The sequence below is a fragment of the Temnothorax curvispinosus genome, unplaced genomic scaffold (assembly GCF_003070985.1).
Source record: "Temnothorax curvispinosus isolate PA1 unplaced genomic scaffold, ASM307098v1 QBEX01001249.1, whole genome shotgun sequence".
In the NCBI taxonomy this organism is placed as follows: domain Eukaryota; kingdom Metazoa; phylum Arthropoda; class Insecta; order Hymenoptera; family Formicidae; genus Temnothorax; species Temnothorax curvispinosus.
Genome location: NW_020211029.1, coordinates 18774 through 37854, shown reverse-complemented (window position 1 = coordinate 37854; position 19081 = coordinate 18774). Strand labels below are relative to the sequence as shown.

Sequence of the window (19081 nt, the reverse complement as noted above, 5' to 3'; positions counted from 1 at the left end):
ATCATCAACCGACATGATCTTCTCTCGCGTTTCACGTGAGCGAATTAATTGATATCTGGGCGTGGTAACACCTGGTCTGCCGATCGATACCGAGGACCCCCCGGTGGCCGCGCGTACTCCCATTCTCCCCTCTTTCCCTGCGCGCGCCCTTTTACATTTCCGGAAAGAGCAAAACCGACTAATTCGGGATCGGCTGACGCTTTTTTTTCCGACGGCGGCTGAAATCAAAGACGTCGCCGTTCTTGCGTCGCGCGGGAGGAGCGAAAATCCAATATAAAACCAATATCGGAAGTGACGAGCCGCGAATACCTTCATCCTCTCGCGAGTCGCTCTCCCTCTTCCTTCTCCTATTTCTGCTGCCCCTCCGCGCAATTCCCCTTGCAAAAGTAATTTTCTTATGGACGTCTGGAATTTCGCTCAGTGTGGCTCTCCCGAACGAATGGGCAATGATCGATGCGTCGACTGGGATTAAAATTTATAGACTCGCATTCTTAAGTGTTTAAGTGCAACTGTTTAGCTATTGGGATGGAAACTCAAGCTTTCCATAGAAATAGCAACACGATTTTAATTTGTTTGACAAATTTGAAACTAATTAATATCTTTTCTCAAAAATTATCTCTTTTTTCTTTAAATATTTTCTCCTAATGCAATTTTAATATTAAACGAGCACGTGTGATTTACATATTATGTGATTTACGTAGTGCCAATAATCTAGTTATTTTTTAAGCGTACGAAGACGCTCTTACTCTTCTTTCTTTTCGCTAGCTTTGCAGAGTGCGCACAAAAACATCATGTGAATCGGTGTATTGCGTGTTTATTCTCGATGCAACGTACGCTGCAGTAATCGATAATTGAGTCGAACGTGTCGTTCGTAACGCGCGTGTTTTCAGTGCAATCGTTTAGATAAACAACGCACACCATTTGACTCGACAACGGAATAGCGTGATGGAAACGGCAGCTGATGGAAAACACGTACGCGGCCACGTGGGCACGATTAAGTGCTCGCGTAATACGTGAAGTGCAAGTTTAATACCGGAGTGGTGAGATCCCATATTGCCTTTAAGAGCGACGAGTTGCGAGAGATACTCCACCTTATTGAATGATCCATAGTTGACGGCGGGGTTCACCACAATTTCTTTCGACGACACCTGCGACCCGCGAACGATTATTTATTAGAATGTGGATAGATTAATTGTAAGATGATCGGCGCAAGATTATGAAATCCTAAAATTAAACTGAAATTTTACTAAGGATTAATTGAATGTTTCAATATATCCAATTGTAAAGTTTGAAGCGTTCTTGAAACGAACGTTAAAATTTTGTACTAATTAATAAGGATTGCAAAAAGAAATGTATTTATATATCAAACAATAAAATTATAAAAAAAACAATTTAAAATTAATAACAAAAAATAAAGGGTGTAAAGGGAATAAAATTTTCACGAAAATGGTGTATTTTTATTTTTCGTGCCTAAATAAGTGCGAGAGAACAATCTTTAAGATGACGATAAAAAAATAGATCGACTGTTAATAACTTATTATTCTTTTAACGTAATCTTGATTAAAGGTTGTCCTCTCACTTGTATCTTTTGGCACAAAACGTAGGATCAATCGTTAGAAATTTTTCTTACGTATGCAAGTACGCAGCAGATACTTCGGATTAAACGGAGCACTTCCGGCGCTCGACTATTAATAAGCTATTATTATTTTAACATTATGGATCTTAAAGATTGTTTTCGTGCACTTGTACATTTTTGCACGAAACTTAGAAATCACCATTTTCGTGAAACTTATATTGTGCCACTTTTTTTATCTTTTATCTTTTATCATTTGTTTATTAATTTACAATTTTTTTGTTATAATTTTATTGTTTTATATATGTATGTATAAATATAAATTTTTCATAATTTTTTAAATTATATAGGGCATATTTGTAATTTTTTTATCTAAGAACGCTCCAAATTTTAGCGATATATGTAATTATATTTTTACAATATTATTGAAATATATAGGAAAGAAGTCTTTCATATTCTTTCAATTTTTTTAAATTTTGCAAATATATATTTTTTAATCTACAATGTATTATAGTTTCGTCTATGCTATAAGTCATAGTTGGTTTAATTTCTCTTGATTAAACTTTTATTTTAATATATCTATATTTAATAATAATTTTATTTAAATTAATTTGCATTGCATTAAAAATTTATATGTAATCTATTAATATTGTAAATGAATATGTAAATATAAGTCAGTTTATTTTATTATTATAAAATAACAAGTAATTAAATAGGAATTTACTAAAAACATGAAGGGAAATAAATAAATTTTCGCGTAGGCTGTTTCTCTAAATACTAAAAATAACTAACATTTCAGATATAGGGCATCCTACACGTAAGGTAACCAATACCGTGAACGTATAACGAATGCGTGTATCATCAAACAAAAAATGAACTTTATTCTGCTAGTAAATAATTAATAATATTTTGGTTCGCCTCACATTTATTAAATATAATTGTGTAATATATAACGACTTTTTTGCACAATTTTATGGCTAGTGAGATGGTTGTAAAAGACTATATTCCTGATTTTAAGACTTAGATATTTATTATTTTATGATGTAAATTTGTATTGCATTGTTTCTTAGGTTTACTCTTATCAAGTTATGGTAATATGCATTACAATTTACATTTACATTTAATTTACATTTTTTTTGCTTGAATATGTGATTTATAGATTTACACTTTAAAAATACCAAAACTATACATACAATGATCGAAACGTTATCGTGACAATTATATTTAATAAATATGACCAATCGGGTCGAGTAAAAATCATTATTAAATGCGTGTATCTTTTTTACACATTCATGCGTGGGATTTTCCGGTCAAAGTTTTCCTCAAGGGAAGCCATGCACGAGGAAAGTTTCCCGGGAGTAGCACCTGCCGACGAACTTCCCGCAGGCGATTTTCCCGACTCACTATTTTCTCCCGACATTTCCACCACGCTCGTGTCCGGCACTTTTCTTCCGGCACTAACGGCGATCGCGTTCTCGACCGAGTTCTTGTCTTCTTGTCCTAATGGAATTCATTATCCCGACTCGTGAGCGGACATACTTATATTCTTCTTCCCTGCTCCGACGTAGCACAAGTATAACTCAAAGTTCGCGCAGTATTTTCCAGGTAAATTAACTGGGTTTTTCCTCGCCCTCTTAATTACCTCGTAATGATCTTAATACATGACTTCTAGTCCGAAGTCGTAAAAAGTTGATGAATAATATTATGATACAAAAGAAATTTAATAATGATTTAACAAACGTACTTTGTTTTGAAAATGATGCAACACTTACAAACTTTTAAAAATGCAATAAAGTTTTCCTTGCCGTTGTTAACTTTTTTCATTTATTACAAGAGAGAGAGAAGAGAACCGTTACAGAGTTACATGTTCTCTAGCATACGCTTTTTAAACATTAGAGAATAAACGAGGAATAATATTAAAACGAGGAAAATAAAAAAGGCTATTATAGTCGCGAATAAAGTAATTTCTTCTTGATAATAGCACTGTAATTTTCGCATGCATTAACGGCTTCACAAGCGATAAATAATTCGAAAGTAAACACCGAGTCGGCGTTAGCGTGGAAGGTGCCAAAAACGCGAGACATCTCGTTGAAATGCGCCGTCGAGCGAAAGTGATATATTTCACAAGTAAATTTGCATCTATTCCCACCCTGCCGACGCGCGGCGCGGCGCCGGCGGGCAGGTGAGACTTTCGCGGCCGCTTCTTTTCGTTATCCGCGCCAATCCCCCGCATCCGTCACCTCGAAGGCACGCCGCTGATCCTCGGCGGCCGCCACGCTGGAAATGTAAATCAAACCGAGGAGGCCGAACACGAGGCGAGGCGCAACGCGCAACCCCTCGTCGCGCGTTGCCTCGGGGCGAAGAGTATGTAAATGACATGGCGCGATGCGGCGCGTCAGATACGATCTCGTTACCAGCGCGACAGACGCGCGCGAGCGCTCGGAAGGGAGCCGAGAGGCAAAATTTATTGCGCACGGATCACCGTCGGAGCCCGCTCGAACGCACGCGGTGTCTCGAGATCAGGTGAAGCGGTCGCGAACGTGATCGAGCTCCTTGGTACGGAATGCGAATCGAGAAATCCGCCTCTCGCTCTCTCGCTCTCTCGCCAAGTCGAAATCGCGAAACGTTTTTCGAGATATTGCAGCGTATAATTCTCACGCTTCGCGCCTTGGCATCGAATATCTATTTGCTTATTTGTTAGATATCCTGTCTCATGTTTGTAAATTGCTGTCGCCTCGTAAGTTTTGACGTAACGTCGATTCGATGTAAAGTTATTGCGATTATACCGGTATAATTTCTTTATTATAAGAAATTGTATATTTTTGCAGCATACATTTTCGTTATTTAAGCAAAATGAAAAAATAGGCTCGACACGTTTTAACAATAAATGCTAAAAAAATTAAAACCGATGCGACCGACGTATCGATGTCAAAAGATAACGAAATGATGTTTGGTAGCGTTTGGTGTTTGGTGGATGCAATTGTATTACCGCAACTCTGATTTATTTGCCCGCCAGCGCAGTGGGCATGCATAATACGCAAGACCATAAATTTTGACGACACAATTGGTACCGGTAATCGCGTTGAAATGCTAACGAAAATTTATACATTCCACGTACGACGCCATTTTCACTGCATGACATTGCGGAAAGTCGTGACAGTACGATCTCATAATTTCGCGCACGGACGCGTCGCAAATTTCGCGAATACGGCGCAATTTCTTCCGTTCACATCGAACATCAAAAAATAAGGTGGCAGGCCGGAAAGCGTAAGGATACAACAGTCGCGTTTTTTATACTTTAAGAATAACGCTTTCCTGAAAGGAAAAACACGGACGTCTATAAAACGACAAAAGGTCGGCGGGTTTATATTTCTGACGAGAAAATATATTCGAGAACCTGGTTTATTAAAATAGAAAAATACCGATCCCTCTCTCTCGCTGTTAAATTTCTGAAAATTTATAAAGGAAAAATTAAGTATTCTTTTTGGAGCTGACGAGAAAATATATTCGAGAAACTGGTTTAGTTAAAATAGTTTAGTTAAAATAGAGGTATACCGATCTTTCTCGTTGTTAAATTTGTGAAAATTTTTAAACAAAGAAAAATAAAATATTCTTTTTGGAGCTTTACTGGAAAATAAATCACGTTTAAGCGTAACGTAAAATTTATTCAAAATTTTGTTATTCAAATCTTAAATGCATTTGCATTGCGATCCCGTTTTCTTTTTCCACAAAGATCGTGATATTCGGCATTATGTCGCGTCGTGTTTGCCGTAAGACGACAAGAAAGTTAACTTCTTTCCAGATCTTATCGATCACGGCGAGTCCCTCTGCTCGGCGCGTATCTCTCTCTTTGTCGTACGGCGCGGCAAATAAAGATCGTCGCTTGATCGCGGGGAGCTTTTGTTGATAAGGGACGAGCAAAGCGGCGACTTACCGCGGCAGGACATGGCGAGCTGTCCCTGGAGAGACTGCCGAGAGTCACCAATAAACGACGCGGGGCCCCCAACACCGAGTCTCGCCATCCCTCTGCAAGAAGCAAGAAACAATTGCATTATACATCGATGGACATTTCTCATTTCGGCGTGCGATGTGCCATCTGTTTCCTCGACGAGCGGGCCGACTAGAATTCGGCTAGTGTCTGACAAAACAGCGAACTGTGTCGACGTGAAACGTTCGCGTACTTAACTCTTTGTGTCACGAATTTTTGTATCAAACTGATTTTTTTTTACGATTTTAATATGGCAGACCAATAATAAAAAATTCTTTAATTTTCATGAAAATCAGTACATAGGGTTTCTTTGGATCGCTGAATCTGAAGGACACCATTAAGACACCCCTAGGACACCATTGTAAGAGATATTCAAACTATTTTTATTTGGATTTACAGTAGAAAATATTGATTTTTGCATATTTTTCAAAAATCATTAATTTTTAATAAAAGAAAACAACACAGCAAAAAAATGTAACAAAATTCTGAAAGATACTTTAAGGTGTCTTAAATAAGTGCCTAAATTGCTGTTTCGATATTGATAATAGTTTAGTGGAAAATAAATTTTTTTCATAAAAACTACAAATTTTGACTATTCGTTTATTTATAGTAATTATGTAAATAAAAATTTACGATTACTTGCTTCTGTTTATGCTTGCATTTGTTCATGTATTAAGAGATTTTAAGAAAACAAAATATCGATACACTTACCGTCAAGAAATTCGTTATGATAATTAAAAACTGAGCGGAAAAAGGTGGGTCGCTGAGCGATCCATCATGCCACAAAGAGTTAAGTCTTCAAGATTCTATATAATAAAATAAGAAAGAAAGAAAAGTATTACATCTATTATATTACTTTTGTGTATTTATGCATATTATTACAGTTATTACATCAATATTATAGAATTTAAATCTTAATATCAAATCGCATTATAATTTATAACATTTTACTTGAAGATTTTTTTCTGCGCTTCTAAAGATAGAGAAAGTGCACGGGGTATCCTTCCGCAGCCTTCAAGCCGGCCTTAATCATTTACTATCGTTGGGCGATAACGTACAAATGAAACGCGGTCACGTAGCCGGGAAATCTCAAGATCTTGAATTAAGGACAGTCTCGTCGCCAAATCGTAATACCGCCGCCTAAATCCGGTTTCAGTGCCGCCCTTAATACGAACGAAGACAAGACGATCTGTCATCGAGCCGTTTAATGAAAGTCGCGCCTACAACTTAGGGCCGTCCGGCTTAAGACGCAAACGGAGAAGATGGAGAAACGGAGAGAGAGAGATGAAGGAAGGGAGAGGAACTAAGGTGAAAGTCGAACGCTTAATCTAGCAATATGAAACTTCCCTGCGGGCTTAACCCGTAGTCTACCCTCCGGTAACCGCATTATTCCACAAACACGTACTTTCTCGCCGTACGCATTACGTCTCAAATTTATGAGCGGTTGAAATCTACCTTGGAGCATATATTCGAATATATTCTAGAGTAAGAAAAAGAGCTTAAAACCCAAGGTGTAACAATCGTAGTCGCGGAAATAAAAGTCGATTTTACTCTAATTCTTATTTATCGAAGCATGCGAGCATGCGAGCATGCGAAGGTGCGAACTTATCGTTCATTCATTCGGGATGACAAACGTCTTTTTGCCCCCCTGAAAAATCCTACGGGCGAGTGCACATACTTCGCTCCGTAATAATAATAAAGTTACGGCCCAACCTCGGTTTGGGAGGAGAACAAGATACGCTGGTGGTGCGCGCGGCCACTAACCGGCCGCCGGATTAATAAATCTCAATTACGCGAGTTAATGCAGAGGGTAATTCTCTCCCCTAGGCCCCGCGTCGAGGCCCGCCGGATGCGAGGGTGAAGGCATTTCTATCGCGCATTGTTGCCGGGACAATGACGCCGACGATTCCGCCGCGCTTGTAAACTCGTCGCCGCCGAGCGCGTTCTCGAAACTTGTATCGCTTTGTATTAGCGGGGAGATCGCGTCTGTCACTATTAACCTTCCCGCAAAGATAACCAGCGCGCGCGGATAACAAAGAAGGTTTTAGAAATTTAATAAGGGAAAATACAATAAGCGTTGCATCAAATCCTCGATAATGTTTCTTGTCGGTATCTCTTTGTCAAAAAATAAGGCAATTTTTCTTCGATGGTGATTTTTATCAATTGCAAAAAACGAAACTTTGACGAATCGCGATTGTGGATGCAAATGCATCCACAATCGCAAGATCTTAATCCATTAATGTAAAAGTTGTTGTAATTTCTTATTTTTTAATATTTTTTAAAAAATACTGAACTGCAAATTGTGCTTTATAATAAATGTTTATTATTTGCTGTTTCAACTTCGTTTTCTGCGTTCTTGCACAATACGCGCCATAAATCAGGGACAATGCAATTCGTATGCTGGCGAGAATTCGTAGCGCATTCAGATTAGAACTAAGGGAAAAACGTCTTCCTCCCGTCGAGTCGCGGTAAAACTCTGATGCTTGAAGCTAGTATTCGAGGTCTCGAGGGATTAAGACGTCGCGAAGCGAGCGGGACAGCCAGCCAGGCAGCCGCTGAATACAAATACGCCTCTCGTTTGCACGTCGAATTAAACCGAAATAAATCATAAATATTAAACGAGGCTTTCAGTCGCGGGATTACGAGGGGCTTGGGGTGCGTCTCTCCCCCGATGGGCGGAAATTGCGCGCGGTGCGCGCCCTATCCTCATCCCCCTCCCCGTTCGGGAACAGCCCAGGAATCTCAATGACAATGGACTCGACCGAGATACGCCTCGCGTACCATCGCAGTGACCACCGGAGACGATCTTGCCGCGGTCTTCCAAGCGACGCAATACGAGAGCACTCCATCTTCCTGGAGATTCTGGTTGGCCAAGTTTGGTTAACCAGAACTGGTGGAACGAGAAATAGTTGCGGTTTCCATGTTAATACACGTGCTAATGTGCTATATCATTTTCTTCTTAATATATATAATGTAATTTAATACGACATTAATAAAAAATAAATGTGCTAATAGTAGAATGTACGTGATATAAAAGGTTTTAGTAAGAAATATATTAAATTGTAGCAAAAGCTTTCTCGTTTAATTTCAAAGATGACCTTTTCTCAACAAAAAGCACTAAAAATTCTCAACCAATTAAATCATAATGAAAAAGACAAACTTATATTTTTCTCTCAAATTTATATTACCTTTTGCTTTAACGGAATTTTTTTTTGGATTTAATTGAGAAGACGTACAGCGTCGAGACTATCCTTCTGTAACTCGGGATTTTTCCATGCGATTTTATTAACGGGGAATTTGCGCTCGTTTATATTGAAGTTCAAATTCTAAAAGGATCCAACCATAAGGAAAGTTGCAAGAGTCGTTTCTATTGAAATGCTGGAGTTTCTGATCTCGTTTCGCAACGAGCTACAACTTCTGTAAGTGGATTAAAACTCGCCTCGCCGTAAAGGTACAACAAGATTACCATACCGTATGCCTTTATTGATATTCGCGAGGCGACATAAGTATTACGCTTGTATTTACTTTGTATCCACTTCGTTAGGGAGTGTACTTAAATTCGGAAGGTATACTTAAACCGGAAACCGTAATTAAAAATATATATTTAAATTCCAGATTTTTCTGAAACGCGCAGCCCTAGGTAAAAGTTATACAAAAAAAAAAAATTATAAATTATATTTAAAGTAAAGTTGAACTTAAGTTGTATTTCTCGATCTAATTGCTGCTTCCTTTTTCCTCACCTGACGGCGGTAAAGCGCGTAAATTGTCCCGAAGCGAATGAAGATGCGGATTCCAACTTTCTCTCGGAAGTTAGGAAAGTTGTACGACTGCGGCCGAAGGAAAATCGATGGTCGTTCCGGCCGAATCCTCATTCCAATCCCGTAGGAACGAAATGGCTTGATTAACTGACGACGCGTCGTTACTGCGGCCACCCTGCCCGGTCCGCTATTACCCCGTAGGGGTGGACCAAGGCTTAAGGGGTGCCTTAGGCAAGAAGAAGACGGAAGGGAATCGCGTCCCATACGCCCTTTATCCACTACGATCACGTTTGCGGTTTTTTTTCTTCTCCTCTCGATAAAGTCTTTCACCGCGAGTATATGCGTGTCCGACCGACGCCATTTGAAGATCGTACGAGGAGGATGCGATCGTCTCATTCCGTTTTTCTCGAAATCAACCGCAGCCTTCGACAATTTAATCGCGGTAGTTAGGAACCGCATTAGGAATTTTTACGGCGTTAGAACGAGAAAATTTTACGATCGCCGAACCAATCCGAGACTTTTCAGTTCGTTTTATCGGTCCGTTCGTTCAATACCCAGAATACCCAGTATTTTCTAGTAACACTCACAATAAAATCGAATAAAATCTCACGCGTTTAGGTACTAGCTGACTAGAAAAAGCGATCATTCCGCTGTGACAGATTCGTGTTTTCTGTTCACATTTCTTCTATACTTCTGAGTGCCCTCTGAGCGAACTTTAGAAGCTCGCAAACGCTTTTATCAACATCACTCGTGATCGAATTAAACGATAAAATTGTTGAGTGCCTATCTAGCAGTCAGATCAAACTTGAAATTCAAACTGGATGAACTTTGGACCAGAAATTCGACCCGATATAGTTCCATTGAGTTTAGATTACTATATACATAAATGCAGGAAAACTCTGTCTTTTATATCGACGTTTTCAATAAAGTAAAGATATATTATTTACAGTCAGGTTTCTTAGAAATAATAACTTTTTTACGAAAAATTGCACCGTTTTTTCTATGATAAATTCAAACCCTTGAATAGGATATGCTTACTGGCGAACAAATTCTTCAATCGCGTGAATTTTTTTTCAAGCATCTCTTTTAAATGTTCAATACTTTACTGTCTTTTTGTAATTTTCTCTTCTTTTCAGAATTTTTTTTGCGTTTTTTGCTAATGTTATAATTATAACTAGCATACCCCTATGTGTACTAAAGAGATCTCTCTAAATTCCGTTTATACATAAATAAATTAATAAAAATTAAATTAAATTAAATTAAATTTATATATTTTTAGAAAAAACTCGATGTCTCTATGCATCAACAAGAAAGCCACGACTCTATTTCCATTCCATAATTCTGCTTGGCCAATGAAAAATAAATACATAAATTTTTTTAACCAAGAATTAGGATGATCGTCAAAGTAGTTTTCCTCGACGGCAAGGATCGCCCTTTTCCTGTCGTTCGAATAAACTCAGCCGGTCGCCCGGCATATGGGGGTAGCGCTAATGCCGTTTTATGGGCAGGCTGATACTCATAACGCAACATGGTACCCGGCGATGGTACCAGCTCGCGTGCGAAGCGGGAAGACCGAGCGAGGGCGGAAAGATCTCGTCGATGTCGTCATCGTCGTAGGGAAGCGTTGGTGTGTCGAATGACATGCCGCGTCGTGCGACGCTTTACTTTATTCATAAGGCGGGGTGGTCCGCTTTTACGGGGCGTTCTTGATGGCACACCCGCGCGACAAAAGCGCGATATCAGATGTTCCTCGTTCCTCTGTTCGGAGACACGTCGTTCCTTTCGAGCGAGTCATTAATCCCCAAAGGAACGGAGGGAGTTTGAGAGGGATATGGCTCAGTACGTCACTCACATATCACTCTCGAATGTGTTATTCTGAATCGTGAGATACTTTTATTAAACTGTAAACTATTGATAGTTTTAATATTTATAATTGCATCTTATTAGCAAAAAGTATCAGCAAGCAACAATTTTTACGTTTGTCGTTTCAAACGAGTATTTAATTTTATGGCAAATTTTATTTTTCCCTTCTGAGGAAATGTAATTTAATGAATTGGGTCTCCCTCTTATACTTGATACAAATTATTAAATAAGAATATATGAAGTCTCTCTTGAATAAAATGAAATAACTTCAATAAATTTGGTAATTAGAAATATAGGCGCGGTAATTCGTGCGCTATATAATTTATTGTAATCTAAAACAAATAAAATTAGCTTACGTTTTGACCTTTTCTTTGGAATTATAATAAATTACATAGCCTGGCTCTCTGATTGCCAAATTTATTAAAGTTATTTGAACAAATTATTAAAAATATATATTATATATATTGTATTATATATAAATGTAAATATATTAAGTAATTAATATCCTGGTCTCTTAATGAATCATATAAGTAGCTTGTTTTATTTGACAAAAGTCAATTAATATGAATTCAAATTTTTCTGTGTCTTCCCTAGGCGATTTTACAGACAAATGCTTGCGAATAATTTCTCGCTCGCTTGCCGACTCATGATATTGCATCTTTCGTCACTCGAATCGACTCTGGTAACCCGTTTCGTAACTCTAAATGCCGATTGCGCACGACAGCGAGAGATCTCCGTTGCATCGTCGTTACTTTCAAGACCAGTGGCAGTTCGAGAACGGAAATTAGCGCGCGTTGCGAAACTTCGGCCAGCTATTAGAAATTCGCAGCTTGCTGATAATTGCCAGCAAATATGCGGTATTCGTTCAGGAATGCAAAATGTTTATTTAGGTTGCAGGTAAATTATAGATTCGCGCGCGTTCGTGTAACGTCGAAAACGCCATTGGCCTGTCGTCAATGTTGCATATAGACTCGGCTAACAGCCCGAACAATCGATGTATAATATTTATAGTTCGTTATACGTATCAGAAAGATATTATTTATTAAATTTCCGCATGATTGTTTTTTTAAATTGCTTTCATCCTTTTTTCCACACAAACAACATAAAAGTATATAATTTGCAGTTTATTGCTTTTAATATTTTACAATCGATTAATGAGTTTGCCATGAAATGGAAATTTGTGTTAAACAACGCGATTTGAATATTATTCGAATATTAATATCGAGAAAAAAAGTGTTAAACTTTCAACATTCTTGCACTGTTGCGTCATGAATCGTGACTTTATCACCTTTTTTAAAATTCAATTGCTTAATAATCAAGAAGAAAAGTAGCAATGCCCGCCTTCTCTTGTCCTCTTCTTCTTTTGATCAAAATGCCAAAGCGATATATGAGACAAAGACGTACCCACGGGAGCCTTTTTCTTAAAATTCAAAGGAACAGCAATCACACGTGTCCCGCCGTTAAAGGAGGCAAACGGGGTGAAAGGGAGAGCTGAGAGGGAGGAATGGAGACACGCGGGGGCGTAGAGGAACGGGCGGAGGGTTAGAGGGTGAAGCGGAAAGGAGAGCCCGAGAGTGAGATTTTCAGACAAAGGCCCGGGCGCTCGAGTGGTTGCTCGCGGCATTGTTGCCCTTTACCCCAACCCGCAACCATCTAGGAATACGAAGGGGTTGCCGCCCCTCGCAGCGGAGGGCACAGGAAACACTTTGCCGTACGAACCGGAAGTGCGGTCGTTTGGCGCTTCCCGAGCGATTCGCGCCGCAAGCGCACTTCCCGGTTATTTCTGCCGTTCGTTTAGCGAGCAATTCTCGTAATTCGACCGAATTGCCGGCCATCCCGGAAAATGGCAGATCTCTTTTTCGAAAAGTACTTAATAATCCGTCATTTACGCAGAACGTTAATAAATGTGAAAAATCTGTAGAAAAAGTGTATGTCACTGTAGTCTCTTTGATAAAAATTCCAAGTCGAAGGGATTATGCTTTTTTTACACATTAAACATTTCCAACGTCTTATTTAAAAGTTTATTTATATTAATCCCTTAAAGTAGAGAAAATTCAAGTTATGTTTTTAAGAAAACAAAGAGAGAAAAAGAGATGAATTAGACTAAAGCCTTCAATTTTATTCAAGATTAATAGTTATAACTTTTAAACAATTATTCGTTGTTTAAATTTTTATTATTCCTTTTATGTTGAGTCCATGGTTACTGAACAAATTTTTTATTTATGAAAACTTTCATCTCAACTGTAGTTTTAGAACTATGATAGAGTTTTCTAGGCTTCGAGGAGCTCTACAGTTTCCAATACTTTTGGAATTTTTTAAAACGATTACCACTTAACACAATAAAAATAGAAAAGTTGTGTTAATTATGATGCGCGTTGGCTGTAATACTCAATACCGAAGTAACAATTTTAGAGTCGGAAATAGTTGCATATCAATTTGCAGTTTAAAACCCGTTATTCGCGGAGTCATGCTAGCTGATGCTTATATACGATGTTACGAATGGGAAAGACGAGTGCAAGACTTGCACATTGTTTGTGACTCAACCGTGTCGCGCGTGGTCGAGAAATACGCATCCGTTGGATGCTACTTCGAGAGACTTTAATACGCTCTTACGACTTATGCATGAAGTCGTGCGCTATCTCATTCGGTCGTAAACGAAGCGGTTTCAACTTACTCAAGTGGAGCCAGAGAAGCACATAGTGGTACGTTTCCCTCGAGGTAACGCAACACCAACGAGTTTCGAGATACAAAATGATCGGTACACCTACTCGAGAGAGATGTCTTGCGATTATGTGGAATGTAAATTTTACGATCGAGTATTATTTAGAATAAAGTATGCCGTTAATCACAGTGTGTTATCCATGTCTATAATTTCTCTACGAACTTAAAATATCAGTTTCTTTAAGAAAAACTGGACTGCAGGCAATATCTTTCACAGCGCTTCAATAAACGTCTTAATATTTCAAAAATTAAATGTTTCCTAAATCTTTTACTGAAGCTCTCTCATTACATAATCTTTAATAAATTAACAAAATTTTAGCTATAAAATTAAAAAAACTGAAAAGTTGCAATTTTTTAAACATTTTGCAAAAATAAATAAATTATCAAATAATAAATCAGATACACGGAGAGAATTTTTTGTTATATTTTACCCTTAAATTCACTACAAACTTGGGACAACTTGGTAACCAAGGAATTTTTAAAATATACAAAAGACATTTTACAAACAACGTGATAAAAATTACCAAGCAGATTGGTAAACTTTTAAAAATTATTGAAATTTTCTAAATATATTTTAGTATAATTAATTAAACATATTTTATATTTTAATGTAATAGATATTAATATTTTTTATTATGGTAGATATTAATCAGAATAGCTCGCATAAAATTCTTGGTGGTACATGTTGTCCCACAACTACCGTGATTTCAGGGTAAATTTTAAGAGAAAATTCTCTCCGTGTACTTTAATACATAATATAAAATATAATATATAAATATGAAAAAGAAACAGTCTGCCCTCTTGATAAAATTTTTATAAAATATATCTCCTGATGAGAAGGAGATTCTCGCGTTGTAAGGTCGGTTGAAGGACAATCGGGCGATTTGATCGCTCCTCGCGGCAAAGACAATGCCCTCTCCATCGCCGGATCCACCGGCAAGATATTCGCATCGGAAACGACGAGCGGGGGCGGTCGGCTGGCTCATTCTTCCCGAACGATGTACCAATTTCTTTTCTCTTCTGTCTTGTAACCGCTCCCCTGCCGCCCGGCCCCGAGACACGATCTCATTTTATCTCCTCGACCCCTTACACGATCCGCGTTTGTTACGGAGCCCCTCGCCCCGTTCTCCTCGACCCCGTCTATAGAGGGTTAGTCGGCCTCAGGGCGACTAACGGCAGATAGAGCACGCGAGTCGTAGCGCGCTGAATAAGGGGATACTTGGATGGGCCGCGTCCGAATACTACTATAGTGAAGCAGCATCCACCTCCCTCGCTCCCGCTGCTCACCCCCCACGTCGAATTTTTGCGAACTTTAGATTGGCATGTCAGGAGCACTGTTTTGGAGGTCCGCTTTGAACAACGGCGACGAAAAACGGGATTGGTAGATGTCTCGAGTAAGGGGCGTAAAGAATGATACCAGTTCGAAATCGATCGATTATAATAATTGTTTTCAAGATGTCGACGGTTAATTTTAAACTTGGTTCAAATATTTAGAGATATGAGGAAAACAGAGTATTAATTAGCCTTGTTATTATTTACTTATTTTGATTTATATATCTATTATCTAAAAATTGCAATAATTCTGTAAATATATATCTATAATTATAAATACTTTAAATATTTTGTATAGTTTTATAAATTGTTTTCAAATACTTCATTGGATTTATGAATTATATTTTATAAAAAAATAAAGACATAATTAAATTAAAGATGAATTACAATCCATAAATATAATTATAAGAAATTTAGAATCTATATACAGGAGTTTATTTTCTACTAAACGCTTATTTATTTGTTCCAGCTCTTTCTTGATCAATTAATCATTTCCTGCATTAAAAAGAAAGAGAAGGTGCCCATGGGTTAAACGCTAAATGTAAGATTCGCACGCAAATCTTAAACAGTAACTGCATTTTCTGCTATACAATTCTATATTAAGCGTATATTTTTGTTCAGTTGAATCATGTGCACTTTACGTTAATGCTATTTTACGCAAGTAAATTGCAAATAAAATGAATTTTGTAACGTGAGCTAAAGTTGAATAAATATATACATGCATTTCTCTCTCTCTCTCTCTCTCTCTCTCAGAAGTTTAACATTGCAGAAATACAAAGAAAACTCTTACAGAGACACAGGTGCGCACATTGTCTAAACCTCCATCAGCTTTTCAGCATACACATCTATCAACGCGATGACGCAAACTTTAAACTGCATCTCCGTTATCTCCTTCCTTCCTTTCCTCTCTCTTTCTCTAAAAGTTTTTTGCGTAAAACTTGTCCTATAATATATGTTTAAAAATATTCGAGAGAAATAAATAAATAAATCTATCTATATATATATATATATATATATATATATATATACATATATATTATACTAGCTGATTACCCGGGCTTCGCCCGGGAGTCGTTTTTCTTAAAACGACTTCATTTATGTTTCAATATCCTTATTGTGGACAAACATAAGGAGTGTTCATAGATTAAACATGTCGTAACCAATCTTTTTCTACTCGGTCAATTATTTCCAGAAAAATTGGAAAAATTTCTGATACCGGTTTTCAAAAAAGATCGGTAACAAAAGTTACACATTTTATGGCACTCCCCGGGAAATTCTACCCCTGTTTTATATACAATTCTTTAAGATTCGGTCAATTATTTCCCAAAAAATTGGAAAAATTTCTGATACCGGTTTTTCAAAAGATCGATAACGAAAAATTACACACTTTATGGCACTCCCCGGGAAATTCTACCCCTCATTCATATACAATTATTTAAAATTCGGTCAATTATTTCCCGAAAAATTGGAAAAATTTCGGATGCCGGTTCCCAAAAAGATCGGTAACGAAAAACTATGCACTCTATAACACTCCCCCGAAAATTCTACCCCTATTTTATATACTTTTGGTAAAAATTTGGTCGAATAGTTTAAGAGTGTATAAAGAACATACATACATACATCATACATACAGACATCACTGTTAGAAGCAGTGTGTGAATATCACACACTTTATCGCGTGTGATGTGTGTCCGCCGTTTTAAGACGTCTGTAAGTGTGTTACTTTTTCACGCACGAATAGATGTTTGATTATATTAGCGTGTATGACTTGTCACACAGCTGGAGATGTGTAATTTAATGCAGTCCTCTTAATGCCAGAGGAATTATAATACTTTAAAACAAAAAAAATATTTATTTCGAAATTTTATTACTATTTTTTAACTAAATTTGTTTCTTAAGATGCAGTCTATAATTTATAAATATTTTTCTCGTATTTAAAAACACATATAAAAACACACTTACCTTGGTGGGATTCGAACTCGGGACCTCTGGATCGTGAGCCAACTGCCTTACGTGGTAGACCACTTCTTAATTTAATGTTAGTGTTATATTTAGTCTACATATGTCAACCAGCGCAAATATATAATTTTTCAAAAATCATCTTAAGAAACAAATTTAGTTTAAAAAGAGTAATAAGATTTTGAATTCGTTATAATATTTCTTAATGTCGGCTCATTACGAAATTTTGTGTTCGTAAATATATTTATGAAAAAAGTATATTTATAAAGTTAAAACATTCTTATCAAATCCATACACACACACACACACACACACACACACACACAAGAGAGAGGGCCTCATTAGACAAAAATAAAAGAACCTTTTTTATAGCATCCCTAATAAATAATGATCGGAATGTGCTTCCATCAAAGACTTGTTCATCTTGTTTATCCGTTCATAATAAAGAATACTGTATAATTGGCACTACACTTCAATGTGCACACAATTCGCACACAGCCACAGGCTCGTCGTATTCTAACCTCAAAGAGTTGCTGATGCGTACCTGCATGATATGTGACTTGGTCAGTGTGTGACTAGTAAGTGTGTTATATTATACTCAGTGTGTAACTTTCCCCAAAATGTGTTATATTCACACACATAGAAACATTACACGTGTGTGAATACTATAGTGCTTGACTATTTCATACACTTGTGGATGTTTTACTAAATTCACACGTTGAAGTGTGTGTTTTATACACATTCCCTAGTGCGTTTCCCTGTTTTTCACACGTGCACATTGAGACATAAGTGCATGAACGTTTGAAAAATCATACATTACACACGTGTGACGCATTAATATTCACACATGTGTGACAGGTCTACTTCTAACAGTGATTCTATTTTATATATATAGATTTTATCATTAAACTGGATATTTAAACTTAAAAAAGTCATTTAAGTGAAGAAGATATACATATTTCTATATCTATCAAATAAATAAGTTGAAAAGGGCATATTATTTCGAGATATTAAATTCCATCTAGTAGTCACTAAAGATTCTAATATAGGTAGGTACTTCTTCCATCGAGAAAGAAGTTTTTCAATTTTATGTCCAGAGAATTCCAAGCATGTATCACTAATTTTATTTAAAATCTAATTTTTTAGACAGCATAAATAAATTCTTCGCACCATCTCGATAAATGCATTTTTCTCTCCTGCCTCCTTTTGCTTCCAGAAAGGAAGGAAATCGCGCGTGACACGCACAGGTCATCTCCGCGCGGATCCTACGATGATGGATGGCTATTCGGGGAAAAAAAAATCGACGTGTCAACTGTCTACATTCGCGATCGCGAAACATCGATGGAAGCGGGATGCATTATTTATGTTTTCGCCGGTCGCGAAAACTCGCGGAGACAGGTCAGTCGCGATATATCTCCGGGACGTATATAGACGATACAAGAATGGTTCATTCGCCTCTTGCTTTCTTTCGTGTACTATCTCTTTCCCACTTCCGGACTGCGCTCCCCCGCTCGTAGTGGTCCCCCAAGTTGTCGGCCTCGTAAGAGTTATACAAGGTATTAGCGCGGAAACAGATGTAGGCGTGGACCGACGCGTCTCTCTTTCTCTCACCCTTCCCGTGGACCGACAATTTGTCACAGCAGCATGCTCCCCCGACCCCCTTTCCACCCCCGATGTCTCTCATAGAGCGGTGCCGAGCGATAGGATCGCGCTTGATAAATCATGCGATAAACTAGCGTTATTATCGGCCGCACCGTGCGGCATCCCTATCTGGATCCCTATTTTTCCCGGGTGCGAGGAACCGCAGATACCGATTCGACGTACGCTCGATGGGGTTAGCCAGGGTTCGGAGTGGCGGAGGGTTCACGCGTATATGGCGTGCCGAAG

At 37.9% G+C, this 19081-nt stretch overlaps 1 protein-coding gene across 2 annotated transcripts in view; it reads right to left on the bottom strand.

Moving 5' to 3' along the window:
* The window catches only part of LOC112461598 (vesicular acetylcholine transporter), a 99232-nt gene that overhangs the window by 62444 nt on the left and 17707 nt on the right, over nucleotides 1–19081 (bottom strand). The window contains exons 2-3 of one of the 2 annotated variants that reach the window (XM_025026919.1): nucleotides 5508–5599; nucleotides 1092–1148 (exon numbers count right to left, since the gene is read on the bottom strand). The gene's annotated coding sequence lies outside the window, so the exon portion shown is untranslated. The remainder of the gene's footprint in view (nucleotides 1–1091; nucleotides 1149–5507; nucleotides 5600–19081) is intronic. The other variant, XM_025026936.1, reaches the window with a different exon arrangement.